This window comes from Dermacentor andersoni, chromosome 2 (genome assembly GCF_023375885.2).
Source record: "Dermacentor andersoni chromosome 2, qqDerAnde1_hic_scaffold, whole genome shotgun sequence".
In the NCBI taxonomy this organism is placed as follows: Eukaryota; Metazoa; Arthropoda; class Arachnida; order Ixodida; family Ixodidae; genus Dermacentor; species Dermacentor andersoni.
Window position 1 is genome coordinate 53,507,746 of NC_092815.1, and position 12,975 is coordinate 53,520,720.

Genomic DNA, 12,975 nt, shown 5'->3' on the forward strand with positions numbered 1-12,975 from the left:
GCAATCTTTGTATCATATGAACAGTCGTGTGTTCGCTGTGATAAGCAGGAATGTGAAATGGTCTATACTCTGAGGGATCTCACACGTAACTCGAAGCACGGTGCAACTCCAGAGTAGTTCGTAGTAACTGAGGACACGAAGAAGAAAAATCGCCACTTACTGCTTACTACTTTACTACTACTACTACTACTACTACTACTACTAGCAGTAGCAGCAGCAGCAGCAGCAGCAGCAGTAGTAGTTGTAGTAGTAGTAGTAGTAGTAGTAGTAGTAGTAGTAGTAGTAGTAGTAGTAGTAGTAGTAGTTAGAAGCAGTAGTAGTAGTATTAGCAGTAGCAGAAGCAGTAGTAGGAGGTTAAGGAGTTAGTAAATAAAGAACGACAGTAACATTAGTAATCATAACGATACACTCAAGGAGTAGCATAATACAAGAGCAATTAAAGAAACTGATGAACACAGAATCACTGCGCACGCGTAAGACATTTAAACGTACAAGTATAAAAGGGCTACTAAGAGCGCATTGTTCACCAGGAAGAAAAAGAAAGTACCGATGGCACTAAATGTGATGGCAACCGAAGACCACCTATATAGAAAAACAAATTATATGCACGCACTAGTTATTACAGACGATTTGTCGCCAAGCAATGTTCGTTAATATTATTACGCGACAATAAAATAGGCGGAAACTACAAATGGCCCAAACACTGGTCAAGCTGGAAGCCAACCCACGTAAACTCGCAGGCGCGTCGTCGCCTTCGTCCAGTGGCAGCCCTTATTTTTCGAGTGTCAGGTATAGCTTTCGTGCCGCTTCCTCCATCTTGCTGAATTTCGCGGAATTAGCTTTACCATAAAAGTTATCGCTCGGCGCAAGACGCGCCTGGTTGTACCGGAACCCTCTGGACTCCTGCCGCCGATTCTAGCTGCAGTCATACATGCTGTCGCCGAAGCTTGTGTGATCAGGGCTCACGCGCGACACGAATAATGTTGTCACCACATTCTGGAACGCACCCGTCAGCCAGCGATGGTGCCGAAATCTCCGCCGAGTCACGCAAGAATCATAGAGAAAGAAATTCAACAAGAGGGGACACTCTTGAAAAACTGGCAACAGGAAACACGTCACGCTGAGTTTCAACTCCATCCGTTAGTTGACGCGAGCATCAGAAAAAAAGAATGTGAAATAAACTTCCAGACGACGTTTTATTTTTTTTATTTTTTCCCACTAAAAGCGAAAAAGTTTTGCATGCAAATGAACTTATATTTTACAACTTTTTGTTGCGTTGCCTAGCAACAAGCTAGCGGCACTCCAGACGCGGGTGCATACGTCATGCGCCAGACAAGCCGCAGGAGTGAGCGACGGCGGCTGCGCATGTGAAGCTCGCGTGCTCGGCGACCCGTCTCTTTTGGATGTAGCCCGTTTTTGGGGTTCCCGGCGTTCTCTTGTGTTCCGTCTGCATTTCGACACGGCACCGCTGCGCTACTGTGCTACAGCAAGGTGAGGAAATTTGTTTGACAGTCTGCGACGACTTCAAGCACATTTAGGCTTACTGCTCAAAACTGAACCAATGTAGTGACGCAGTTGTCGAAAAACAGCTCCGCAGTCCAAGCCTAGCTAATATGAGTTAATTACTCGTACTGGGAGATGTTTGCGACGCTTTCTATGAGCCTAAGCATAATTATAACTTATTTTGGTAATTTTTGGGCACGCTCGCCGCACCTGCCTTTTTGACGAAAATCACCTTGGCCGTGTAACGCAGTTTCGCGTGTACTGAATCTTACCGGGCCAAGTTTTGGCGCTTTCTGTGACCCCAGACATTATTGTAACTAATTTCACTACTTTTTGGGGTACTTTAAAGCACAGTGGCCGCGCTCGGCGTAGAGGTGCAGTTAGCGAAAAGCAGCTCGGCTGTGAGCCGCAGTTAGTGTCGCGTGTACTGAATCTTACTGGTGGAAGTTCGTGACGCATTCGCTGACCCAAAAAAGTATTGTAATTTATTTGGTAACTTTTTGGGATACCTTGAGGCATGCTCGCCGCGCCTGGGGCTGTGAAGCTGTTAGCAAAAAAGCAAGCCGGCCATAGTGAGTTAGTTTTTCGTGTGCTGAATTTTAGTGGGACAAGTTTGTGACGCATTTCATAGCTCTGCAACAACATATACCTTATTTCGGTACTCACGCTTGTCGAAAACGCGACGAGCGATTGCCGAGAGTGATAACACGGGAGTGTTGCATGCGCCGGCAAGACGCGTAAAAGATAACACGGAGGAGCAGCTCAAGAACATTACATTTATGTATTCTGAGCGACTGAAAACAGGCTTTGCACCCACGAATCTGTCTTGAGTGTGACTAGAATGTATTCTGCGAGCGTGTAACATGGTCTGGCTGAGCTTGTGTTGTATCCACCTCTGTGTATTTGGCGTTCCATCGCGTCGACTGAGGCCAAGTTTTGGAAACGCGCAGTCACCCGTGTATTTGTGCAGTTAAAGTGCAGGAAATAATGCCCGGGAAGGGAGCGGTGCTTGAAAATCGGATGTTTTGTTCAGATTTTATGGCATTGTTTGGGAGGACTCTGTGCTGCGAAATGTACATGAATTATGAAATTATGAATGTATGTGAATGTACGAAATGTAAAGCGAATTTATCTGTAATGCCGCTCATTCAGCACTTACGCACATTTCGCCTCTACACGCTATACTCCAGTTAGGTCAATATACCAAAATGATACATGCTTGTAATTTACTTTCAGCTGATGGCATCCGGTGAACCTTCGTACGGCAACGACTGCTGCTTACCTGGTGCCCCAACTATGGATGTATGCAGAAGCCCGGAACGAGTATATATATAGAGCAAAATAAACATTTCATCATTTCGGAAGACTTCTTGCGTTTTCTTCATAAAATTGCACCTGACGGATTCGGCGGAGTCTTGTAAAGGTCGTTCGCAATCATTTTTACTAAATAATGAAACCATTCTACGCCAAGGCCACGTGGGGTTCAGCAGAAGCGAAATTAAATAAAATAAATGCCGTGCCGAACAGCGGATCCGGAGCGGCGTGTACCAACTGGTGTTCAAAACGCGCGTGCCCGAAACCGAAACCGGAAGGAGTTGATACCATCCGCTTGGTGTCCTACAGTCAATTCGGCCGTTGGGCTCTATGGGAGTGTCCGCTCTTGTTGAAATTTTTCTCTATGCAAGAATAGCCGACGCACGTGACCCGCAGATCAGGGGCGCTATTCTGGACATTCCGCCATTTTCTTCGATGCGTGACGTAGGCGCGACACAAACAAAATGGCGCTGGTGGCCCCGTTTTGGGGGCTTACGTGACGTGACGCTAACTAGACGTTTCGCTTAAGAAATTGAAAGGAAGGCACTGAATGTAGCGTTATCGGTAAAGCAAAACAGTTTTCCTCCGCAGTAAAAACAAAGCAGCTATGTCAAAGCGTATGATTATTCTGTCGAAAACGCTTCTCGCTTCCGTCGTCTGCTTCAACAGCGAAGATGCGTGTCCCCGGAAAATGGAATGAGTCATCGCATGGTTGGTGCCAACGCGCTTGTTTTCTTGCTTGAGACAACATACGCGACGTACCAGTGGTGATGCGCGCACGTTCTAGGCCACGTTATCGTTATCTTGTGAAACGCAATGATTCAGCCCGATTCGGCTGGCTGAGAAACGGCCGAATATCACCGATAGCGTTGCGCGCGCCAGAGATATCCACTAGCGTGACGCAAGCGCCGGCGCTGCCATCTCTTGTTCATTTCGCTGGTTACTCGCACCGCGGGAGGAAACTTCAAGGCGCCACCTTGCGTACATTTCTTTTTATAAATTAGAAAGAGGCCGTTGTCATGACTGTTTATTGTGCGAAAAGGCATTAATCTTGATTACAATACAAATGCAGCAGTGAAAAGTGGACAACATTGCCGAAAGTTTGCTATGTTCAACCAATATTATTTCGTATAAACGCGTTCTTTTAAAAAATGATTGCCCCAAACACAAATGCCAACACCACCCGAGAGCGATGCAAATACTATGAGCACGCGTTATGAACAAAAGATTTTCGTGGCGCCAAACCACGGGGAAAATGTGGCGATACTGCCATTGCATATGGCTGCTCATTAGCATAATTCGAGCGGCTCGTCGCAGCAAAAATTATGGTGGAAAATCTCAGCAATGGCGGCCCAGCGCAACGTCACGCATCGTCAAAATGACGTTTACGACACAGCCCTTCCTGTGACGCTTCTCATGAGATAGTGCTTCAGCCAATCAGCAAGCTGGCATGGCGCATAACTTGGATCGCCACCACATATTCGCGCAATCGCACATGCATTGCACTGGTTGTGCATGCTACCGCTCACATTCTTTTTGAAGCGCTAACATCGCAATATAGCTGCCAAGGACCAAAAAAAATGTATTAGTCCATAAAATTTCCAGCTCCACGTCACGTTTCGTCATTTTGATGAAAACGCAAAATTCCATTTTGCAATATTTCCGCTTCCCGGCACAAATTTCAAAACACCTGACCTCTCGACAGCCAATCAGAGAGTAAACATGGCGGATAATGGCGGCCGTGCAGCCGCCATGCGTGTCGAGAATAACACCCCAGGGGCCGAATCTTATAACGGTTCGGAATACGAACCGTTCGCTTCGCCGCTTACGTCACTAGATGTGCCACTCCCAAGCCGGCGGTGGAAGAAGGGGAGGACGCGACCAATAGATGAGAGGGTGCCACCTCTGAAGTGTACGTCATTATATGACGAGCTAATCGAGGAATTGCAGAATGTTTCTGCTTGCTAAATAAATGTAAAATATAAATTAAATATTATACGCCAAGTTCTGAAGTATAAACGTGTGGTGCCGGGCGTTTACGCAATGCAGAAGTAATTTATTAATGTCATTCTTTTTTATTCTCAGCCGACAGGCGGTATCACAAGCGTAAATGAGTTGGCAGAGCGCAGCGCTATGTCGTCTGCTACCAGGAGCTCGCACGATGCACGCAACAGGAACGCACTGCCGGCACTTCTCAAGTAGCGAGCGCGACAAAACCGTGAACTGGTTCTTAGGGACACCTTTACTAGCCGACTACATCAATTTTCCATCTTTTTTCGCCCTTCGTCATCGGCTCGGACATGACTCGCTCGCCACCGCGCTGCCGCTGCCCCTGCGATAAGCCCCACGGCGCGTCGCGTGATAAAAGCAATGGAACTTGAAATCGAACATTACGATACACGGGCCCTGCATTGCCTGCGCGAAGTCAAATCGAAGAGTGTGGTGCTGACGGTGCGCGCTGTGCCGTAAAATTGAGTAACAAAGTGCGGCACTCCCGAACCAGAGAAAAAAAAAGGCAGCCAAATAAGAGATCTCCACAATATCTTCCCGTCCTGACTGTATAGTTTTATCAGCCGAACGAAGGAAGTGCTGAACCAGCCTAGGTTGAACCCTTCTGACTGCTGAACGGCGATCTGCGAGCTATTCACGCTGGCGATAGCACTGAGAATTCGATCTCACCATGCAAATATCTCCTTGGCATTGGCTTTGAAGCTGAGGTCACGGGAAAGCTGACCCAGCCCTTCAACCGGCCAACACAGTAATTGCGAGAGCAACTTTGTGGACAGTGTCGGCAGCAGAGATCTAGGTCATTCCGATGAATGCTTCACGTCCGACCGACCTCTGGGAGCTGCAGGCCGGTGGCGATGAACCGCAGCGCGCAATATTCCTTCCTCTGCGTGGAATGGCCACTCGTACGCTTGCACCTGAGTCCCCTCCATTTGATAGCGTAGCCTGCAAAAGGTTTACTTAGAAAGCCAGCAAGGGCGGTGCAACTCATTATCCGTACCTTCTTCGAACGCGTATCGCGCTTCCAGCCGTGGTCGACACCGAAATAGGAACGCCAAGCAGACGACGAAGGCAAGTAATAGCCTCCGAAGCAACCAACGCACGCGCGCGCAACGCCCGCGTGTCTCCGGGGTCGCGCGACCGGCGCGCGCGGCCAGGGTCGCAAGCCAAAGCCAAGCCACAGCAACGGAACCCAAAGCGGACTACCCCTTCGCCGGTTCCTACGACCGGTTCGCTTTGAAGATGATTGACAGGTGCGTGACGTATTCAAAAATTGCGATACCGCCCCGCTGCCTCTGACGACCTGTGACGTAATCAAAATTTCGGCCAATCAGGTGAGGCCAAAGGAACGGTTCCCCAACCGAACCGTTATAAGATTCGGCCCCAGATTTCTACGTCCGACGAGTGTGGCTCCCTCTTTCGTCGAGCGTGAGCGTTGCTTGCTTTTTTGTGACCGCAAGTTCCCCCAATGAAGAGCTAGTCTTCCCTGTCACGCCTATCGCAGTGTCTCGTTCTTCACTGTCACGAGAACGCGATGTCCGATCACGTAACATCCATGAATTATGTGTCGATAAGCGCGATAGCAGAAACAAAGAGCGGGGCCACAGCTCGCACCGTGCACGCTTCCCGCCGCTCGCGTCGGCTGCGCAGTCAGCGCGGAGACCCGGCACAAGAATTGCGGTGGCCTCGTTCTAAGCGCAGCAGTCATCAAAACAATAACCAGAGTACAGCTACCAGCCCACTATCTTACATGTCAATAATTCTTGTTTTGTTGTTCTTTACTTTTGATTTTTCCTATGATTCCGTTTAAACTCCCGGTATACGATGTCAATGAAAAGCTTACCTCCCATAATTCGCTTTGGCGAACATTCTCAGACGCAAGTGTCGCGAACTTATACAGAATGGGATAGTTTGCGGCGACCAACGAAAGGTTGGCGCTGTCCTCGCGCTCTCCCCCGACGGTGAAGTACGCGGTAATGTTATTCGTGCGGTGCTTGAGTTGGCCATTGTCCTTCAAGGTCCGCAGTGCGTCCACGTAGCTCTCGATGCTCCGGTACTTCCGCGCGATGTTGCCGGTGGTCCCGTCCACCGCGTAGCTGTACACGACGATCGAAGAGCAGTAGTCTAGCGGCAGATGGGAGACCGGGTACAGCTCGTTGAAGCGTCGATATCTGCGAGTGCCCGAGCGGCCATCAGGCATTCTGCGCAGCTCCACGAGCAGCACTCGTGAAAGCGCGACCCTTTATTTACTTATTTATTTATTTATTTTAGTAATTCTGCTATTAGGAATTACAGACTCCAGAAGCTAGAGGTAAATAATAAGAACCAGAATCCAAAGTAAGACGGTACGCATTAGGCATGATATACAATAGCATAATAGAACAATAAATGTTATAGTAGCACTACCTATAAAAAGTAATCATGTACTTGCGATAAACTGCACAAAAAGCACGATACAGTCATACCTCCCAAATATATTAGTTTAAAAAAATTAGAAACGGATGTATCAACGGTGGGTGTGGTGACTGTGGGAAGTGATTCCACGCTATAGTATAGATGTTTTCGGGTAGAAAGCACGTAAACACGTTACCGTATTCGGCGTCAACGTGAACTCCTGTCCGATCTTGTGAAACGCCAGCCGGATTCTTTCGCAACGGCATAGACCGCCGGAACGCACGTTGTGTAGCTGGAGGAATACGTGACCGTGACTCGAACAGTAAAATTCGGCGATTATAGTGCGCACTTTAAAAGGTATTGATGGGCTACTCGGTGGGCCATGATATCTCACACGTACACGCACACACAGACCCACGTACACGCACAGACACGTAAACACACGTACACGCACACGTACACGCCGAGGACTTTTTCTTGGATTCTTAGAGGTGGAATCTAAGAAAAAAAATATCTTTTTTTTGTGTATGTTTTACTCTGGCTCTCGTTGACGGCTCACTGCGGTAAGATCACGTGCGCTTCTCGAGGGACACTACAAAGAGGCGGGTCTTTGAACAACAATACAGTAGTTGCAGTGGTTGTGTATGTCCTTTCTGTGTGTGCGTGCACGTGTCAGATGTAAGTGCGCTGCTTCAATATCAGTGCGCAGTTCGACGAATAGTGCGCGGGCAGGTGGACGGGAGACAATGACGCCACAGTATAAAACCGCGAAATGCCACAATTGCAATTCAGTCCATCTTGTTTACTTTTTCGCCGATTGAAATGACAGGCATGTGAAGGCATGCCCGCCCGCGTGGTGAATGCGCCAGTGCTGTACCATACAGAGCCACCTATGAATGCTCACTTAGCGTTCAAGACGCAGATTACTGGCCGCAATTGTACATCGTTCGGTCTCGGAGCAAGCGGGATCGGTGGCAGCCATAAAAGGGGTGGTGTAGGGCTTAACTCTGGCCAAAACTTCCTGGTGCAGAACTGTTGCATGGTCTCGCCCGGCGGCAGGAGGAAGTTCTCTTCAGGGTCATAGGTTTCCCTCGGTAAGCCCGGCGTTGTCATCTTTGCGGAAAGATAAAACAACGACAATGTCAAAAAATCATTGCAAGAGTCCAAGTTCAAACAACCTTCCCAAGCGTTTTCTTTTATACTCACAAACATATTTTTGAAAGCACAATCCTAATCATTGCAGATAATATTTGCACCACAAACCAAAATACCATAACTGAATAATCAACAAAGCCTTATTAGGTTTATAACTAATTACGTTTAAAGTATGGAGTGAGTGAATAAACTTTATTACAATATGGAAATGTGGAAACTTGGAAGTGGCTCCTTATCACACTGCGCACACGGACAAAGCAGATAAGCTTATGCTGACGGCAGAAATTGTTGTTGCTTAGCCAAATCATGCTGGTCGGTGGAATTTAGTGCGTCTTGCGCATCCAGCATAAGCGAAGCCTAAATTTTGATAGCAAGGGAGGTGTAGCGTCATTCGAAAATCCGCAGCTTAACACAGCTGGGTAGCTCCTACGTTTCAGCGCTGGGCATGTTGTTAACCTCGATTCAATAAGGTTAGCAGCCGTCGCGAATTCTGTCTGACCAATTTTGCACAAAAAAATGTTTAGCGACTTATTTTTCTAAGTCTCTCTGGAAAGGTTTTCTTTTATTAAACGCACCTGCTCAATCTGTGCTATTGTAAGCGGTACGGCGTGCGACCTCTACAGCAAAGTGACCTCTATAATGAAAGATTTCGGAGGTCCCGAACACTTTGTTACAAAAGCGTTTGACCGCGCTATAACGTGAAACTTTGTTCATGTGAACCGTGAAAACCTTCTGCTCAATCTTGTAAAACCATTCGAAAATTATTTTGAACTCGATTCTATTCGCTCATAGTAGTCGACTCGTATTCGTATTCCATTCTGTTTCCGAAATTGACGCACCCCTACAAAGGGATGCAGGTTCAAAATGCCCGCGTTGCAAGTGTTGGCACACTGCGTGCTCGAGTCCACGGTGATCTGCAAGGCGCAACATGTTTTTTTTCTATCTTTTCTTTTTTTTTCACACACTGTCGAGTATCGAGAAGTCATGATAACAGGGGATCAGAGAGATTCGCTGGAAAATGGGGCCCGTTGATAGGCCAGTAAATGTGAGACAAGGGCGCAGCTGACTTTAGCGATTCCTCCGGCTCTGAGTTCATTACTGCGACAACAGCATTTTCCTTGCAGAACGCCATCTTAATTTTGCTTGCCTCTGGCCTCCTTTTTTTCCTCAATTAAGTACGTTCACCCACTACGGCGGACACGGTGTAAATTTATTTTGCACTTCACTTTACGCGAATGATTAATAACTTGTTAGCTTACAGGCAAGAACGCCCTGAAGAAAAAAAAGAGGCCACAAAGCCGTGTTTACGTTAGCGCAAAAAAAAAAAAAAACAGTAGGTAACACACATAATTCATGGTGTTAGGACTTCAAAAAATATTTTTCTCGTTAGGCGTGCAACCGCCAGTACTAAGCAATTATAGAGAAAGGTATTCAGCTACTGGAATTGCAGGCTTAGAATGAACCAGCTTAGCGACTCCAGGAGCGGTAATGGTCCAATTCTCATCATTCACAGCAGTTGTAAGGAGAGGAATTACGAGGATTTCCATTCACCTTAATGGTATTGGAATGAAGTGGATCCACTCTGCAACTCTTGTACTGACGCGATATATTCGACTATTCATCTCGTTGCGGTAAATGAAGTTCCTGGACATTTAAACCCTAGAAAATATAGTGACAAGCCTCAAAGCTCCACGAATAATTAATACAATAGCTTGTCTAGAGCCAGTTTTGGTTTCGTTACGAATGAAGATACTATTTTATGACGAGACCACGAAGTATGGGGTCACGTGGGAGCACGACACTGCGACGTTGTGACACTCAATCCGGTGAGCTATGTCGCCTCGTATGCTGCTGCTCATTGAGAGGGCCAGTCTAACTGCATAGGGGACGACCAAGCGCGCCGAAGCGCATGTAAACAAAGTCCGAATGTCCTGCTCTCACGTGACGACATACGACGCTATGATGTCTCAGCACAATAGAAATGCTAATATAATTAAATATTTAGGGTTCTGTGAGGCCAGGCCGCCATTGGAATATGAACCTGGCAACGTTTAACGCTAGAACGTTATCTAGTGAGGCGAGTCTAGCAGTCCTATTGGAGGAATTAGAGGGCAGTAAATGGGATATAATAGGGCTCAGTGAAGTTACGAGGCCAAAAGAAGCATATACAGTGCTAAAAAGCGGGCACGTCCTGTGCTACCGGGGCTTAGCAGAGAGACGAGAACTAGGAGTCGGATTCCTGATTAATAAGAACATAGCTGGTAACATACAGGAATTCTATAGCATTAACGAGAGGGTGGCATGTCTTGTTGTGAAACTTAATAAGAGGTACAAAATGAAGGTTGTAGAGGTCTACGCTCCTACATCTAGTCATGATGACTAGGAAGTCGAAAGCTTCTATGAAGACGTGGAATCAGCGATGGGTAAAGTCAAAACAAAATACAGTATACTTATGGGCGATTTCAATGCCAGGGTAGGCAAGAAGCAGGCCGGAGACAAGTCAGTGGGGGAATATGGCATAGGCTCTAGGAATAGCAGAGGAGAGTTATTAGTAGAGTTTGCAAAACAGAATAATATGCGGATAATGAATACCTTTTTCCGCAAGCGGGTTAGCCGAAAGTGGACGTGGAGGAGCCCGAATGGTGAGACTAGAAATGAAATCGACTTCATACTCTGCGCGAACCCTGGCATCATACAACATGTAGACGTGCTCGGCAAGGTGCGCTGCAGTGACCATAGGATGGTAAGAACTCGAATTAGCCTTGACTTGAGGAGGGAACGGAAGAAACTGGTACATAAGAAGCCAATCAATGAGTTAGCGGTAAGAGGGAAACTAGAGGAATTCCGGATCAAGCTACAGAACAGGTATTCGGCTTTAACCCAGGAATAGGACCATAGTGTTGAAGCAATGAACGACAGTCTTATGGGCATCATTAAGGAGTGCGCAATAGAAGTCGGTGGTAACGCCGTTAAACAGGAAACCAGTAAGCTATCGCAGGAGACGAAAGATCTGATCAAAAAACGCCAATGTATGAAAGCCTCTAACCCTACAGCTAGAATAGAGCTGGCAGAACTTTCTAAGTTAATCAACAAGCGTAAGACAGCGGACATAAGGACCTATAGTATGGATAGAATTGAACAGGCTCTCAGGAACGGAGGAAACCTAAAAGCAGTGAAGAAGAAACTAGGAATAGGCAAGAATCAGATGCGTGTGTTAAGAGACAAAGCCGGCAATATCGTTACTAATAAGGATGAGATAGTTCAAGTGGCTGAAGAGTTTTATAGAGATTTATACAGTACCAGTAACACCCATGACGATAAGGTGAGAGAGAATAGGCTAGAGGAACTTGAAATCCCACAAGTAACACCGGAAGAGGTAAAGAACGCCTTGGGAGCTATGCAAAAGGGGAAGGCAGCTGGGGAGGATCAGGTAACAGCAGATTTGTTGAAGGATGGTGGGAACACTGTCCTAGAAGGATTGGCCGCCCTATATACACAATGCCTCATGACTTCAAACGTACCGGAATCTTGGAAGAACGCTAACATAATCCTAATCCATAAGAAAGGGGACGCCAAAGACTTGAAAAATTATAGACCGATCAGCTTACTGTCCGTTGCCTACAAAGTATTTACTAAGGTAATCGCAAATAGAATCAGGAATACCTTAGATTTCTGTCAACCAAAGGACCAGGCAGGATTCCGTAAAGGCTACTCAACAATAGACCATATTCACACTATCAATCAGGTGATAGAGAAATGTGCCGAATATAACCAACCCTTATATATAGCCTTCATTGATTACGAAAAAGCATTCGATTCAGACGAAACCTCAGCAGTCATGAAGGCACTACGGAATCAGGGTGTAGATGAGCCATATGTAAAGATACTGGAAGCTATCTATAGTGGTTCCACAGCCACCGTAATCCTCCACAAAGAAAGCAACAAAATCCCAATAAAGAAAGGCGTCAGACAGGGAGATACGATATCTCCAATGCTATTCACAGCATGTTTACAGGAGGTATTCAGAGACCTGGAGTGGGAAGAATTGGGGATAAAAGTTGATGGAGAATACCTTAGCAACTTGCGATTCGCTGATGATATTGCCTTGCTTAGTAACTCAGGAGACCAATTGCAATACATGCTCACTGACCTGGAGAGGCAAAGCAGAAGGGTGGGTCAGAAAATTAATCTACAGAAAACTAAAGTAATGTTTAACAGTCTCAGGAGAGAACAGCAGTTTACGATAGGCAGCGAGGCGCTGGAAGTGGTAAGGGAATACATCTACTTAGGGCAGGTAGTGACCACGGACCCGGATCATGAGACTGAAATAACCAGAAGAATAAGAATGGGCTGGGGTGCGTTTGGCAGGCATTCTCAAATCATGAACAGCAGGTTGCCGCTATCCCTCAAGAGGAAAGTGTATAACAGCTGTGTCTTACCAGTACTCACGTACGGGGCAGAAACCTGGAGGCTTACGAAAAGGGTTCTGATGAAATTGAGGACGACGCAACGAGCTATGGAAAGAAGAATGATAGGTGTAACGTTAAGGGATAAGACAAGAACAGATTGGGTGAGGCAACAAACGCGGGTAAACGACATCTT

The 12,975-nt window shown here is 46.7% G+C and overlaps 1 long non-coding RNA gene across 1 annotated transcript; it reads left to right on the forward strand.

Annotated features, from left to right (window-relative positions):
- The first annotated feature begins 1,124 nt into the window (after positions 1-1,124).
- LOC129387787 (uncharacterized) lies at positions 1,125-2,869 on the forward strand. Its single transcript, XR_008614967.2, has 2 exons — positions 1,125-1,491; positions 2,740-2,869. It is a non-coding gene; the product is annotated as an uncharacterized lncRNA (long non-coding RNA).
- The last annotated feature ends 10,106 nt before the right edge of the window (positions 2,870-12,975 follow it).